The 16,656-nt window shown below is 35.5% G+C and overlaps 2 non-coding genes across 2 annotated transcripts; both read right to left on the reverse strand.

The window, feature by feature from the left end:
* Positions 1-643: 643 nt before the first annotated feature.
* Positions 644-778, reverse strand: LOC113342353. Its single transcript, XR_003356621.1, has one exon. It is a non-coding gene; the product is annotated as a small nucleolar RNA snoR83 (small nucleolar RNA).
* Positions 779-1,426: 648 nt separating this feature from the next.
* Positions 1,427-1,510, reverse strand: LOC113341949. Its single transcript, XR_003356260.1, has one exon. It is a non-coding gene; the product is annotated as a small nucleolar RNA Z199 (small nucleolar RNA).
* Positions 1,511-16,656: the final 15,146 nt, after the last annotated feature.

Consider the following 16,656-nt stretch of genomic DNA (forward strand, 5'->3'; position numbering starts at 1 on the left):
TCCCGACACCCATCAACTCATTTAATTCCTCTCCTAGTTCTCCTTGTTTAATTGCCTAAACCCAAGAGAAAAACTAAAAATACATAAACTCAAAATACCAATTGAACAAGTGACAGAGCCGGGCATAGGCCACATGCAACTAATTCTTTTGGCCCTTCTTGTTCTCCTTGTTTAACTGCCCTTCTTGTTCATACCCTTATAAATAAATATTGTTTCATAATAAATAAAAAGTTATTTGAATAATTTTTCTTACTCAACAAATGCGGGACTAAATTACTAAATTTGTAATGCTACTTAAAATTTGTAATGCTACTTAAAATTTAGTCACACATTAGGTGAGCCAGAAATCATTCACAAATGTTTTTTTAATAATAATGAAAGCTTACTTAACAATACACTCACCTTCAGATGGTAACAAGATCAAAATAATCTGGAAGATTTCAACGATTATATATAAAAATGGTAACAAGATCAAAATAATAAAATGTAAAAGGCAATATCCATTATTCACCTTCAGATCACATACATCATCAGAAGCGTTCTTTGGGTTCTTCTTAATCAGTTCAATACATTTAGTTGGTTACATTCTAAGGACATATGCCTTCTCCTAAAGTACTACAAAACCTTAAATTCCAAGAAAGAAGACTGTATGGAAAGCTACTATTAAAACACCTCCAGAGTTAAATTAAAAAGGTATTTATCAGCGAAACATCCCACAAATCATTATTGGCTTTCCATGAATCAGACAAACACGAAAAAATCAAGTTCTGTCCGGGATTATGAAAGCCTTCAATACTCAAAAATCTTACAGAATTAACAAAATAGCTATACATTGTATTATTCATGGAGAACATTCCAAGGCTCTATTGGGAAACTAACTAAATCTCTTCCAACATCTGGATGCAACTCTAAGCCTACATTGTATTATTCATGCTACTATTCCACCATGGAGCATCAGATAGAAATCTCAATTTTCCAATAATAACAATTCTTAATCAGGAATCAGACACTCATGCATATCATCAGAAACAAATCAATCAGAAAAAAATAGCAGATTAACTATAAATCTAAGTTATCTGAGGGAGATCAGAAATGGTTATGGTTTATCGACACTGATTATTCAGAAACACGGACCAATATATTGTTCATCATCTAAGCCTCACAAAAATAACAATTGAATGCCAATCTAAACTATGTATCAAATAAAAATAAAAATAAATTCCATCATCAGATGTAAAAATAATAAAACTATACTGAATTACAGATCTGAGGATGATCAGAAGTGGTTATGGTTTATCGACATTGTTTGTTCAGAAACACGGACCAATATATTGCTCATCACCTCTGCCTCAGATCACATGTTGATTAAAGGAAGAAAAAAAAATACAAAAAAAAATAAATTAAGATTGAATGAAGATAAAGGAAGAACCATCAGAGACTTAAATACTAAGAATCACGGAATCTTAATTCCAATTCATATTGTTGCAGTTATCTTTTCATCACTTGGATTCTTCCTACTAATCAATATAAACCCTAAACAAAACGATAGAAACAAAGAAGGAGGGGCTGATCTCTGGAGAAGGATCTATTCTTGAGTTAGAAAAGAGGAGGCAGAAAGTATACAATGTGGGAACTACACAGGAGAAGAGTAATTTATATGTTTAAGATGAGGGGAGAAACCCTAATAAGCGCCGCTTTTGGACCTCGGCTCACTAGGGTTTTCTTTTGAAACGGCCAACTTTGTATATAAGGGTGTGTTTGGGGATGTAAACTCGTTACTGTTTTCTGTTTGTTCGTTGACAAGTCTGACTCGGATCATATCATCTCTAGTCGTTTGACTCGACAAACATCAAAAAGAACTAAATAAATTAATTAACAAATAGAAGTATAGATTTGATTGAGCTTAAATTTCATGATCCGTAAAAGCGGTATCGGTTTTGTTAGTGTTGGTATCAATCTAGAGAGATTCAATGCTCAAAATAATACCATTTCTGTCTAAATTGGTACTGCTCTTTAGAGTATCACCTATGGATAGCCTCCATTTGGAGACTAACTCTTTCATCTGGACCGTCGTTGAGCATAGGCCAACTAGGCGACGGCCTAGGGCCCCATATTCTAGGGGTCCCAAATCAAAATCTTTCTTTTCTATCAATAATTACATACCAAACCTCGTTAGAAATATCAAATTTTGAGCTTATTACGCTAGTAGTCCAATACGATTTAACGTTTGGTGCCAGAAAATTAATAGTGTAGTATTAAAGTTACCAATTTGGTCTTTCACTATTGTATTTGACTGTTTTATTATTTTCTCTTCTTTATTCGAAGTTTCGGGTTTTTGTCTGATAACATTCATAAAATGGCCATATTTCGGCAGTACGGTTTGAATCAGTTTTGATTATAAGAAATGATAGTTTGTTACAAGGACCTCTCGAGTATATATACTCGGCTCTTCGACTCTCAACATCATACACACACCCATGGTTTTAAAAATCGTACGAGTCACAAGTTGACTCATACGATCGTACGATTGCTTTCAAATTATTTCATTTCGCTTCAGATCGTTATTATGAAAAGTATCTTCTAGAAATCGTGTAAGATACTATATTTGATACGATTTTTGACTTTGGCTGAGAGTTTTGACCAGTTAAATTATACTAAATTCGAAAATGTTAACTAAAACTAACCTAGTGAGTTTTTCAAACTCATGTTCTGTTGCCCACACAAGTCTAGCTATAACCATTGGGCTATGTCCTGTTTTTGTGAAATCTACGAGTTTGTAATATATTTGTATATTTCTCACTATATAAGTTTCTTCATTATATATTTCATTTTATTTAATCATATCCACTCTATATTAATTTTTTACCACAAATATAACAATTCAATAATCAACCATGAATCTTAGATTTACGATTCAATATACGATTCGATTCTTAAAATATGAAAAACGATTTACGTTACATTTACGATTTCACAACCTTGCACAGTCTCGTACGCCTCACACAATTGAACTCAACACACATTTATGTATGATCTGCAAACTCTAATAACATTTTATTATGCTCCAAAAAAAAAAGAAGGAAGATTAAATAATCAAATCAAAATAAATATACCATTTTAGAATCATATGTAAATATTGCTAATATTGCAAATCATGCAGCCATTGAAGTTAAAGTTGATCCAATCTTACCTACGACATTGTTACAAAAAAGATTAAACAGACTTTTAATATGGTCTATTGAGATTGTTATAATAGATACAATTAATTACAAACTCTATATGAAATTACCTCGATACTTCCACATATTATGGGTAATATAGGAGGCATCTCTATTTTTCCTCAGTGGTAGGATTACCACTTCGTAGCTTTCAATTCGTCTCTGACCATCATATGAAATGTAATAACCCGTCCTCCTCTCTTTGAAACAAGGGATGGTTCTGGTTCTGTTGTATTGATAACTTCGCGTGGGAAAGGGAAGGAAGATCAATCTTTGTGTTTTTTTAAAGCATAATCTTTGTGTGATTAGCCATTTTCTTTGTATTTTTAGTCTTATCTTTTGTAGAAAATTTTACGGAAAATGGGTCATTTGTCCAAATATTTTTAAAACATAGTTCTAATGGACGAGTAAAAATTAGTATGGGTGAAATGGACACAAAAAAATAGCAAGAATGAAGCTGGATTCATCCTGTCTTAAACTTAAAAAAGAGCGATGATGAAACTGGATGCATCCTGATGTAAATTAAAAATAAGAAAAAGTATTTGAAAATGGGTAGGATGAAACTGTTTACATTCTGGCTATTTTTACATTCTCGTCCATTTGAACAGTATCAAATTTTACATGTCTTTTTCACCCAAGAATTATTGTTATTGGGTTAATTGACCAAATTTTGTGAAAATTTTATTGTTTGGGAGTATAATATGTTTCATATGAAATCACAAGTAAAAAGTTAATTTTCTTATATAGGCCTCCATTTCCATAATTTCGCCTAGGGCCCCCAAATACTTTGCTACGGCCCTGTCTTTCATATGAAAGAGTACTCTTCCAATAGAAAGAGTGAAGCTATCATGGTTAAAAATGAAAGAGGATACTAAACGGGTAATCATCCCCCGTTTATACAAAAAATTTCAAAATTTAATAATAAAATAATGATTGGAGGGAAAAGTTATTTTCTTGAAAAATGAATTTAAGCATATACATGGGACAATCCCCCGTAAGATAGTAAAAAACAGTATAAACGAGGGGACTGTCCCCCGTCCAACGCAATTTTTTTTATTTTTTCAAATGCGGGACAGTCCCCTGTCCAGTGTTACACTGCCAACCACTATTCACATGAACGAATGTGTGAACGTGTTTGGGGTGGAAGTGGGGTAAAAACTACCCATGGCAGCCTCTAATTAAAGCAAATTGGTAGTTCACTCCTTCAAATGAAAGAGTGACACTACCCATAGCCTTTACTCTTAGCGATGATGTTGAAATTGAATATGGTAATTGAGTCAAATTTCAGATAAATTACTGCTTATGGAAAAAATTTGCTAAGATTTTTATTGTTTTATGGGCGTTGACACATTTACTGTGAATTTTTACAGGATATTCTAGCCTACCAAGCAAGTCTAAATTTAGGGGGATTGCCGATTTTTAAAACACACACGATGTCGAGTAGGACCAGTGTATTTTTCGAATGATAACTAATGATGTAGTAATTTTTGGGAGATCAACTAAATTGGTAAAATTCGCTGTTAGATTTAAATGGTTAAAGATCGTCCCATGCTGGCTTTCAACTTTTCCTTGCTTTAGTGGTGGGTCTGCATTGTGAAATCATAAAATCACGATAGAAGAGATACATCGACACTAATAAATGATAAATTTTCGGGATGATTTGACGGATTCAACAATTTTATCGTTGGAATCACATTAGGGTTGTCAATGGGTCTGGTTGGTTACCATTGGACTTAACCAGATTCGATTTAAAAAGGTGAGTCATGTTTTTAACGGTTTCAGATCCAGTTTGAAGTTTAGTTAAACGAGAATTGGACCCGATAAAATACCTAGATACTCGTAAGGTTCGGGTACCCAATGAGCTTTTATACACCAGTTCGTCCAATTAATGTTTCAAGTTTGAATGTCCATGTCACGTTTTTTGCTACCAAACCACGCTTTCGTTCATCACCCCAACTCTTACTTCAAATCCAAGTTTAACCAGTTTTATGGTGTAATGAATCTATAGAATTGAGTTATCTGGGGGCTCATGGGGAATCAGGTTAGGATTTGGATATTCAGAGGAGGTAATCCTACTGGGTTGTAGGAATGAGGAGATTTTTCGTGAAGGTATTATACAATGTCATGATCTTTTATTCCAATTGTTTTCTCTTGCCATGATCAACCAATCATTGGAAGATGATCGACCTGAGAAATGAAAATTTCTCGACCAGCAAATATGCATGGAATCCAAGTATTTGCAAAAGCGTGTACTAGTAAAGATGACAATACCATAACTATTGTGTTAGGCAACTAGCTTTTTGCTGGCACATTTAGCCGGCAACTGTTGCAAAATATTTTTTTTAGTCAATAGTTTTGATTTTTGAGATTGATGGACTGCTTTAGATGAACCCAATGATCAAAGATGAGTATAGTGTGAGATCCAATTGCATAGAACCTTACGAGGATAAGGATAGGTAAGGAGCACGCCTGTAACTAAGTTTCTTGGAGCGTTAATTCGGTCTCAACTACATTCAAGTCTCAAGTGAAAAAGCGGGGGTCTAACAACCTCACCCAATATTTCGCTTAGCAATCTGTATGGACTAACTCCAATATACTTACAAGAGAATCAACTAGACAGTTAGACTCAATCTTAAGAAAAATATATCAAAGAGTTATATCTCAATCTCTCAATTCAATCCACAATCAAACAAATAATAATTTGCGAGCCTGATTGAATATAAGAGAGATAACTTGAGCAGTACCAAAGACCAATGTTCAAGGATCAATCAATTTCAATCAACAACCAAAGGTTGGATTTACCAATTGATCGATTAAACGCACAACCTGTGATATTTCAATTATATAACAAAATATAATGCAGAAAAGAAATAATACAGACACCAGAAGTTTTGTTAACGAGGAAACCGCAAATACAGAAAAACCCCGGGACCTAGTACAGATTTGAACACCACACTGTATTAAGCCGCTACAGACAGTAGCCTACTACAAATCTAACTTCGGTATGGAATGTAGTTGAACCCTAATCAATCTCTTACTGATTCATGGTACAGTCGTGCTCCTTACGTCTCTGATCCCAGCATGATACTACGCACTTGATTCCCTTAGATGATCTCACCCACAACTAAGAGTTGCTACGACCCAAAGTCAAAAACTTGATAAACAAATATGTATCACACAGAAAAGTCTATTGAATAGATAAATTTGTCTCCCATGGATATACCTACGAGTTTTTGTTCCGTCTTTTGATAAATCAAGGTGAACATGATCAATTGATAACCCGGACTTATATTCCCGAAGAACAACCTAGAATTATCAATCACCTCACAATAATCTTAATCGATTAACGAAACAAGATATTGTGGAATCACAAACGATGAGACGAAGGTGTTTGTGATTACTTTTCTATCTTGCCTATCGGAGATATAAATCTCAAGCCAATCTTACGATTGTACTCAATCACGATAGAAACATCAAGATCAGATCATGCAACTACAGAGAAATAGTTGGGTCTGGCTTCACAATCCCAATGAAGTCTTTAAGTCGTTAACCTACATGGTTTCGTGAAAAACCTAAGGTTAAAGGAGAATCAACTCTAGTCGCAACTAGTATCACTCAAGAGGTGTGGGGATTAGGTTTCCCAGTTGGTAGAGTTCTTCTTTATATAGATTTCAAATCAGGGTTTGCAATCTAAGTTACCTTGGTAACAAAGCATTCAATATTCACCGTTAGATGAAAAACTGATTGGATTCAAGCTGATATCTTTCAACCCTTAGATCGTACTTAGCTTGTTATACACAAATGAAATGTAACTTCATTTAGGTTTGAGTAACCGTACCTAAACGTGTACACTTAGTTGGTTCAACAATAGTCAACCAATGGTTATCCATATGAGCACTTTCATATCAACCTTATTCATCTTTTCCATAACTAGTTCAAATGACTCAGATGAACTAGCTTGAGAGTTGTTCAATTGCTTAGATCTCATGGAAGTATACAAGATACAATCAAAACAAAATCGGTTTTGATTCACTCTAATCGATTTATGAACATTATAGCCACGGTTTGCAAAGATTGCATTCCTTATTATATAAATGTTTTAGTTCATGAACAAACCGATTTTAGAAAGTAACCTACCTAAGTATGCAAACGGGTATGCATACTTAAGTAACCAGATTGATTTTTTTTTTCACTTTCAAACTCCAGCAGAAATTCACGGACGTGAAACTTCCGCCAGTATGCGTACAAGTACGCATACTTACCCCGATTTCCAGCAACCGCCAGTACGCGTACGGGTACGCATACTTTGGGTTCCCGATTTTGGACTTTTACACAAATGTGAGAACACACTATGTTTATATCCAAAGATGGTTACTTATTTTAAACTCTCATTTCAATCATTGAAACTTTCTTAGAGGATGTTAAAATAGTTGTTATTCACAAACTATTTTCATCAAAGCGATTTTCAAGTTATTAAAATAATCAACATGACTTTCGTCACGAGTAAAGATGAACTTGGCTAAAGAGAAAGCTTACCAACACATATCCCTAGAAATAGATAGGCGAGATAAACTCGGCTCGAAATAGCAAATGTGTATAATTGAAGTTTATATAGCAATACGACTTTTGTCTTAAATAGGATATATAGTAGATAGACTTTTGAGTGATAGATAAGTTCAAGTCTCCATATACCTTTTGTTCATGAAGTTCCACAAGTTCCCTTGAGTAGTTCTTCGTCTTCAATCGATGAACGTCGTGGAGTCTAAGTCTCAACTACACTTACTATCCTAATCCGGGACTTATCTATAAGTAGACTAGAAATCAATACTTATAATTTTGACAACTAAACTTGACAAACAAGCTTGAGATAGCAACGCTTGCGAGTTCGACCAAGCAATGCTCTAAAAATCTCCCCCTTTGTCAATTTTAATGACAAAACTATCAATACATATGGAATACAAAATAAATAAACTTTGTAGCTTCTTACCCAAATGCTTGATCTCCTTGGTTCTTCAACATTACTCGAAATCTTCGTCACTTCCAAGTACTCCAATGATTTTAAATGTGTTCAACTCAGCATCATCGTTGTCGAAGATCCGTAGCTATAACAATGAGAAAACAATAACTCACAATCATTGTTACATAGTGTCATAGTATTATTACACAGCATCAAAGTACAATTGTATCACAACTTCGACAACAATACTATGGTGATATGTATTACTCCCCCAGTCAATACTTCATCTCACATGAAAACCATTCCCCCTTACATAATGATCCGAAAACCAAATGTATTTGTATTATGAACTACACATTAATTCTCCCCCTTTTGTCAATAAAATTGGCAAAGGTACGAAAATTAGTGGGATCCTAATGAAATTTCCATAGAGATACTTCATGACCAAAAGAAAAGCACATATCAATTTTTTTAGATGCAATCATATAGTCGAAACTAAATGCATTCATCAAGGAGTTTATAAAGATACAATATAACCCCTATAATATTCCACAGCCACACTCCCCACAAGGATTTGGCAATTAAGCACAAGTTCAATTAAGAACTCTGAAAAAGCGGGGGTCTAACAACACCACCCAATATTTCGCTTAACAATCTGTATGGACAAACTCCAATATACTTTTTATGAGAATCAACTAGACAGTTAGACTCAATCAATAAAAGATATATCAAAGAGTTAATATCTCAATCTCTCGATTTGATCTTTACTCAAGCAAATGGAAATCTGCAAGTCTTTATCAAAGAGAGATAACTAGGACGGTACCAAAGACCAATATCCAAGGATCAATCAGTATCAATCAACAACCAAAGGTTGGACTTCCAATTGACGATCTTAACGCACAACCTGTATTATTTCAATTATATAAAATATAATGCGGAAAAGAAATAACACATACACCAGAAATTTTGTTAACGAGGAAACTGCAAATGCAGAAAAACCCCGGGACCTAGTCCAGATTGAATACACACTGTATTAAGCCGCTATAGACACTAGCCTACTCCAAGCTAACTTCGGACTGGACTATAATTGAACCCCAATCAGTCTCCCACCGATCCAAGGTACAGTTGTACTCCTACGCCTCTGATCCCAACAGGATACTGCACACTTGATTCCCTTAGCTGATCTCACCCACAACCAAGAGTTTCTGCAACCCAAAATCGCAGACTTGATAATAAACAAATCTATCTCACACAGAAAAGTCTATTAAAGGATAAATCTGTCTCCCACAGAAAAACCCTAGGTTTTGTTCCGTCTTAAGATATAAAATCAAGGTGAACAAGAACCAATTGATAATCCGGTCTTATATTCCTGAAGAACAGCCTAGATTAATCAATCACCTCTCAACAATCCTTCTTGACTACACAAGCGGTTTGTCGAGGAATCACAAACAGTGAGACGAAGATGTTTGTGACTTCTTTATTTTTCCTATCAGAGAACTCTCACAATATCTAGCCAATCAAAGATTGTACTCATACGATAGAAGATGCAAGATCAAATCACACAACTAGGATAAAAGTAGTATCGGTCTGGCTTCACAATCCCAATGAAGTCTTTAAGTCGTTAACCTGGTTTAAGAGAAGAAAACCAAAGGTTAAAGGAGAATCGACTCTAGCGAGCGCACTAGTATCACATAGACGTGTGGGGATTAGTTTTGCACAATGCTAGATGTCTCCTTTATATAGCCTTCAATTCAGGGTTTTTCCTTAGTTACAAAGCAATCCATATTCACCGTTAGATGAAAACCTGATTTAGATTCAAGCTAATATTTCTCAACCGTTAGATCGAAAACTTAGCTTGTAACACACACTTGGGTAGACGTTTACTGGGTATGTGAAAACCATGCCCAGACGTGTACGTGTATGTTGGTTCAACATAGTAACCCAAAAGGTTAACCATATGAGCAACTCATATTAACCTAGTTCTTCTTCACCATAACTAGTTCAATTGACTCAAATGAACTAGTTAGAGAGTTGTTCAATTTCTATGAGATCTTATGTAACTACACAAGACACAATCGAAACAAAGATGATTCGATTCGATGAATCGTCTCATGAACTTTATAGCCACGGAATGCATAAAGCATTCCTTAGTAATTTAAGTTTCATGTTCAGAGCACATCTTTAGATCACAACCACTTAAGCTCACAAACAAGTTCGCGGACTTAACGCAACCGGAAGAGTTTTCCAAACTCAGTAGAAAATCTCGACAAAGAGACTTCCGCCAGTTCGCGGACTAGGTTCGCGGACTAAACACGCAAACGAGTTTTTGGAAAATCCCAACAGAAATTCTCGGTAAGAGAACTTCCGTCAGCTCGCGGACTGAGTTCGCGGACTGGGTTCGCGGACTTGGCAAAGCCAATTCCTATGGTTTCTCTCAATCAACAAAGTTCGAAAATTTCGGATTAAGGAATACATGGTTATGTTATCTAAACTCTCATTCCAATCATTGAGACATTCTCAGAGGACGTTATATAGCCGTTATTCACAGACCGTTTCACGTCAGAGCAATTCTCAAAGTAATTGAAACTTTTCATGACTTTCATCACTAGGTGAAGATAAACTTGATCAAAGCGAAACGCTTTACCAACACACGATTTCGAGAAAAAGATAAGTAGTGAATACTCAGCTCGAAATGTCAAATGTGTATGATCTAGTCTATATAGCATACGACTTTTTGTCTCATAAGAAGTGGGAGATAGAATAGATAGACTTTTGAGTGATAGATAAGTTCAAGTCTCCACATACCTTTTTATTGATGAAGTTCCACGGTTTCTTGAGTAGATCTTCGTCGTTGTATGATGAATCGCCATGAAGTCCTTGAGCTCAACTACACTTTTCTATCCTAGTCCGAGACTTAGCTATAATAGACTAGAAATCAAGACTCATAATTTTGATCACTAACATTGAAAAACATGCTTGATATAGCAACGCATGCGAGGTCGACCGAGCTATGCTCTAACAATCTCCCCCTTTGTCAATTTTAGTGACAAAACTATTAATACAATGGAATACAAAAAAGATAAACTTTAGTGTCTCCTATTCCATAGTCTAATCTTCAACGTTCCTTGAAATCTTCGTCCTTCCAAGTACTCCAATGATCCAAAAGGTTGTAAGTTTAGCACCACCGTTGTTGAAGATCCGTAGCTATAACAATGAGAGAAATCGAGATTGCCGATCATTATTATACAATGTCATAGTATCATTATGTAACATCAAAGTCCAATTGCATCACGACTTTAACAACAATACTATGGTGATATGTATCACTCCCCCTTAGTCAATACTCCATCTCGATCATGGAAACCACTCCCCCTTACACAATGATCCGAAAACCATATGTATTTGTAGTGTGAACTATATTATTTCTCCCCCTTTTTGTCAATAAAATTGGCAAAGGTAAAGAACGGGATCATAATGAAATTTCCACAAGAGACATTTCATAGACTAAAAGAAAAAAATACATACCAACTTAATTTAGATGCAATCATAAAGCCGAAGCTAAATGCATTCATCAAGGAGTTTTAAGATACAAGATAACCCCTATAAAATCCCACAGCCGCACACCCCGCAAGATATTACCATTAAGCACAAGTTCAAAAGAACTCTCCCCCATTTGATGTCATTCCCGAAAGAACAACAAGAGCAACCTTAATTTCGAAAGAAAAGAAGGATTTTTTTAATTGGACACCAAAAACCATGGAAATGATTTTCTATATCCAAAACTCAACCAAATTAATCACAAGTAAACTCATGGTTAATTTAATCGGAATACGCAACTAAATCAAACCACAAAAATGATCAATTTAATTGATTGTGCTCAACATAAGAAAACTCACGGAGCTACGACTAAGATAACCACACGGAGATGACTACCTTAATCGTTCAAATACTCAACATAAGGAAAACCTTACGGAATATACGACTACATCAACCAATAGAACATGATTAGTATAGCCATTCATATACTCAACACAAGAACTTGTGGAATATATGAAAAACTCAACTAGATTAATTACAAGAGATCCTATAATTAATCTAATTGGAATACACAACCAAACTAATCACCTAAGTAATCAATTTAATTGTCAAAAGATTTTGCTCGACAAAAGAAGATTTTCGGAGCAAATAACTAAATAACCAATCAAGATGATTAATTTAGTTCAAGAATGCTCAACATATAGCATCTCATGGAACAACCAACACGGCCAATATCATTCGACATAGTTGTAAGGTGCTCAACATAAGATACACAATGGATCCATCACGGTAAAACATAACAAAATGGATCAATGAAGATCAATACCATGGATAACATACAAGGATCTATTCTATTTTCCATCACTATTTGCATAACGATATAATAGACTTTATCCTTGTCAAACAAAAGATTTCATCATATTTTCCATCAAATAAATGACTGCATATGCATAACTTTTGTAATTGTCAAAAGTCTATTTGTCCTTTCATCAATACGAATATCAATTCATGAACGACTTTACTTTTGACAAAATAAGGGACCTTCAAGTTCACGGACGCAAACAATACATATCCCATAAAAATATTGCAATACTTCAAAACAGATTAATACTGCAATAATATCATCCTCCAAATATTTTTAGAATTTAAAACCAATAAACCAAAAAAATATCATAAGAAGATGAAAACAAAAATAGTTATGTGTAGTCACAATCTTCGCTATTCAAATCTCTAGTTATTCTTCCAACTAATCCAAAAAGAAGACATGCTAGGCAACAATTCCTTTGAGAAATTCTTTATCATTCCCGAACTCCTTGTTATCGACAACCATCGGGACATAAAGTTCATGGAGATAAGTGTCAATACCCACGGACTGTATTGGCTGAAGAGGTCGAATTAGGGTCCTCTGAATTTCCAAAGATTTAGACACGAATGTCTTTATTTCATAAATCTCCCTTCTTATTTCCTTTAACTCATCAAGAACATCAGAAAATTTCTGAGAATTATAAGGAACAACCCTGGGTTTTCTTATATTCCTTCTTTTTCTTTTCAGGGACTTAGAAACAGAAGATTTCTCTTTTTTCTTGATTGAAGACTTAACAATCATGTTGACATCCTTTCCATCCGACGACATAGTGCTTTGAGAACAGTTATGAACAACTGGATTTGTGTGATGGAATCACTTAACTCAACAAGCAGTCTTATAAAGGATGTCAAAAGGGAAAAAGGAATGTAGGGTTCGAAACCTATTGACAAGTTCGTATACGCCCAACTCTAAGACCCTATAAAGAGTAGAATTGTCGATAATAACCCTTTCTTTTATTTGATAGACAAAAGATAACAAATCTAAGAAAAGAAGGAAAAACTTTTCTGAAGCCTGGATCAACACTCAATCTTGTCTCTTTTCGAACAGGCACATGAGACAAGATTTTCCCAACAACACAATCAAGTTGTGTTGCGATGAACAACGATTTGTCCATCTTTTTCCTCATAGGAGGAATCCTCTGATCTCTGTCTATCAAAAAAATTTGACCATATTTTCTTTTCAAATGGTCTTATTCTATCCTTGGAAACCAACTTCTTAGACGAAGATAAGATCCTACATACCTCGGCGTTCTTCTGAGCAAGTTTCAGCTTCCTTGTTAATCGATTTGTTCTTCGTTGAAGTTTGCTGGCGTGCCTTGCTTGTATTTGTAACACCTTGATAGTTCGTGTCCCTTCATCGAACAAAACGACCACGTCAATCTTGGATAGTATTCAGGCATCTGAGATGTGCAAGCATCTAGACATACAATTAATCCTGAAACATCATTGATAGGGTTTCCAGTTATCGGATTCAGTGAATCTTCCAGCTTGATTGGGTTTCCCTCTTCTCCGAACCCATTGAGGTTGATACATGTATTGCTACAAGTATCAAAATCGATGTTTTCACAAAGAAGCCCTACACTTGATTTCCTATCTTCATCGGAATCATAGGTTTCAGACATTTCATCAAGTGTTACAGCTAGACCTTTGTTCCCAGTGTATTTTCTACGATTTGTGCATTCATTAGAAAAATGGCCAAAACCCTTACACTTAAAGCACTGAGGCACGTCCTCGTCAGCATCCCTGTTTTTAGGAGGTACGCGACTGTGAGGTTTGTCTGATGACTTAGGTTTGTCTCTTGAAAACCGTTTAGTTCTCTTCAACAGAAGATCCCTAAACTGTCTTGTGATTAAGGAGACTAATTTGTCAAGATCTTCATCCGAAAAATCATCCTCAGACTGATCATCCTCATAGACATGAACACTCTTACCTTTGACAAGTAATTTAGTGTTCTTATGTGCTCATGGTAAAAGATCTTAAGCTTTCCAACCAAGGTATTTCTGGAAAGATTATCGAGGTTATTCCCCTCAACGATGTCATGCTTCTTAGACTCGTATATAGATGGCAGTGATCTGAGAATTTTCATCACAATGTCCTTTTCAGGAATAGTCTTACCCAATGCAAAATATGCATTAACAATTTCAGACACTTTGTGATTAAACTCATCAAATGTTTCTTCATCTGCCATACGAAGGTTTTCCCAATCGGAATTAAGGTTTTGAAGCCTGGCATCCTTTTCACTGGAGTTGCCTTCAAATACGGTTTCTAAGATATCCCAAGCATCTTTAGATCTAGTGCAGTTTGTCACATGATGCTGAAGATTTGGGGTAATGGCATGTATGATAGCATTCAAACCGTCGGAATTTTGCTTTGCAACAGTTATCTCAACAGTGATGTATTCACCAATAGGTTTGGGAACGTTTACATCACCAACTGCCACAACGGGAGCATCATAGCCATTAACCACATATACCCATGATTGAAAATCACACGATTAAAGAAAAGCTCACATAGCAATTTTTCACCATAAGTAATTGGAGCCATCGAAGATTGGTGGTACGTTAATAGAGATAGCACCTCTGTCCATAGAGTCAGATCGCTAAAAACACGGACTTGTCAGGTCTTAAACGTGTTTGCCTGCTCTGATACCAATTGAAAAAGCGAGGGTCTAACAACACCACCCAATATTTCGCTTAGCAATATGTATGGACAAACTCCAATATACTTTTTATAAGAATCAACTAGATAGTTAGACTCAATCAATAAAAGATATATCAAAGAGTTAATATCTCGATCTCTCGATTTGATCTTTACTCAAGCAAATGGAAATCTTCGAGTCTTTATCAAAGAGAGATAACTTGGACGGTACCAAAGACCAATATCCAAGGATCAATCAATGTCAATCAACAACCAAATGTTGGATTTCCAATTGATGATCTTAACGCAAGTATTATTTATTTTTTTATAAAACAAAAAAGATTTTATTAAATGAATAACCAAAGATTACAATAGAGGAATGCAACCTCAAAAAAGAAAAGCAGAAAAATGGACAACATGTCCTAAAACCAAATAAGGAAAAAAATAAGCAAAAAGGAACAAACTAGGCCCAGCCCATTAACTCAATCAAATCTGTAATAAGGAATTCCAGGGAATTCCATTCTTTGCATGTTAGAAGGTCTTTCATTGAATTTTAAGATCTGACCTCTTTGTAAATGACAACCTTTCTTTACAAATAAATCTGCAGAACAGTTGATCTCCCTATAAACATGATTGAAGTGAATCTTCTTTAGAATAGAGCATACCAATTTCCATCTAACCAACACAAACCAAGGTACATTGTTTGAGGAGAAAACAGATATAGCTGCCTTTGAATCAGAGTTCACTATCACCTGAAGTTTATTATTTTGAGCTTCCCATTTGATGAGTGCCAAATATTGTATATATTTATCCCTTTTTGTTGGCATTTAACTCATCTTTTATGCATTAATTCTATATTTTATCCCATATTCTGTATTTTCATTGTTTTCAAGAATAAATATTTTTATTAATTAATTTTGCATTTTTAGGTAATAAATAAAGTCCGGATGAGTCGCGGAGCGAAAAGAGCAGAAAAGTAGTGAAAAGCCGGGAGAAATCACGCAAGGAAGCCGCGAAGAATGGTGCGCACAACCTCATTTTCTACACACAAAAACGCCTCCGTTCTCAGCCATCAGATCAGTTCTCAGAAGCATCCGACGGTCGCTCCTTCATAGAGCATCAAAATCTGAAGTCTCTGCCAAGCACCACAGCGCTGAAATTCCAAGCCTTCAGATTAGATGGTAGTTGAATCCAACGGTTGCTCCCTTGCTGTTCATCAAAGTTTGATATCCCCGCCTTACACTACAGCACCTAACCTAATCTAGCACCGTTCGTTTCGTTGTATCTCCTCATCCGACGGTCGCTCATCGCCTGCCTCCGCATCACCGTCTGATCTACCTACCAGCTCCACATCACACGGCTCAGCGTCGCAGATCATCAAACTCGATACACTCGCCTCACACCCAAGTGCCGAGCACCTACACCCCAAACAAACAGACCCTT

Source organism: Papaver somniferum, chromosome 1, assembly GCF_003573695.1.
Source record: "Papaver somniferum cultivar HN1 chromosome 1, ASM357369v1, whole genome shotgun sequence".
Lineage (NCBI taxonomy): Eukaryota > Viridiplantae > Streptophyta > Magnoliopsida > Ranunculales > Papaveraceae > Papaver > Papaver somniferum.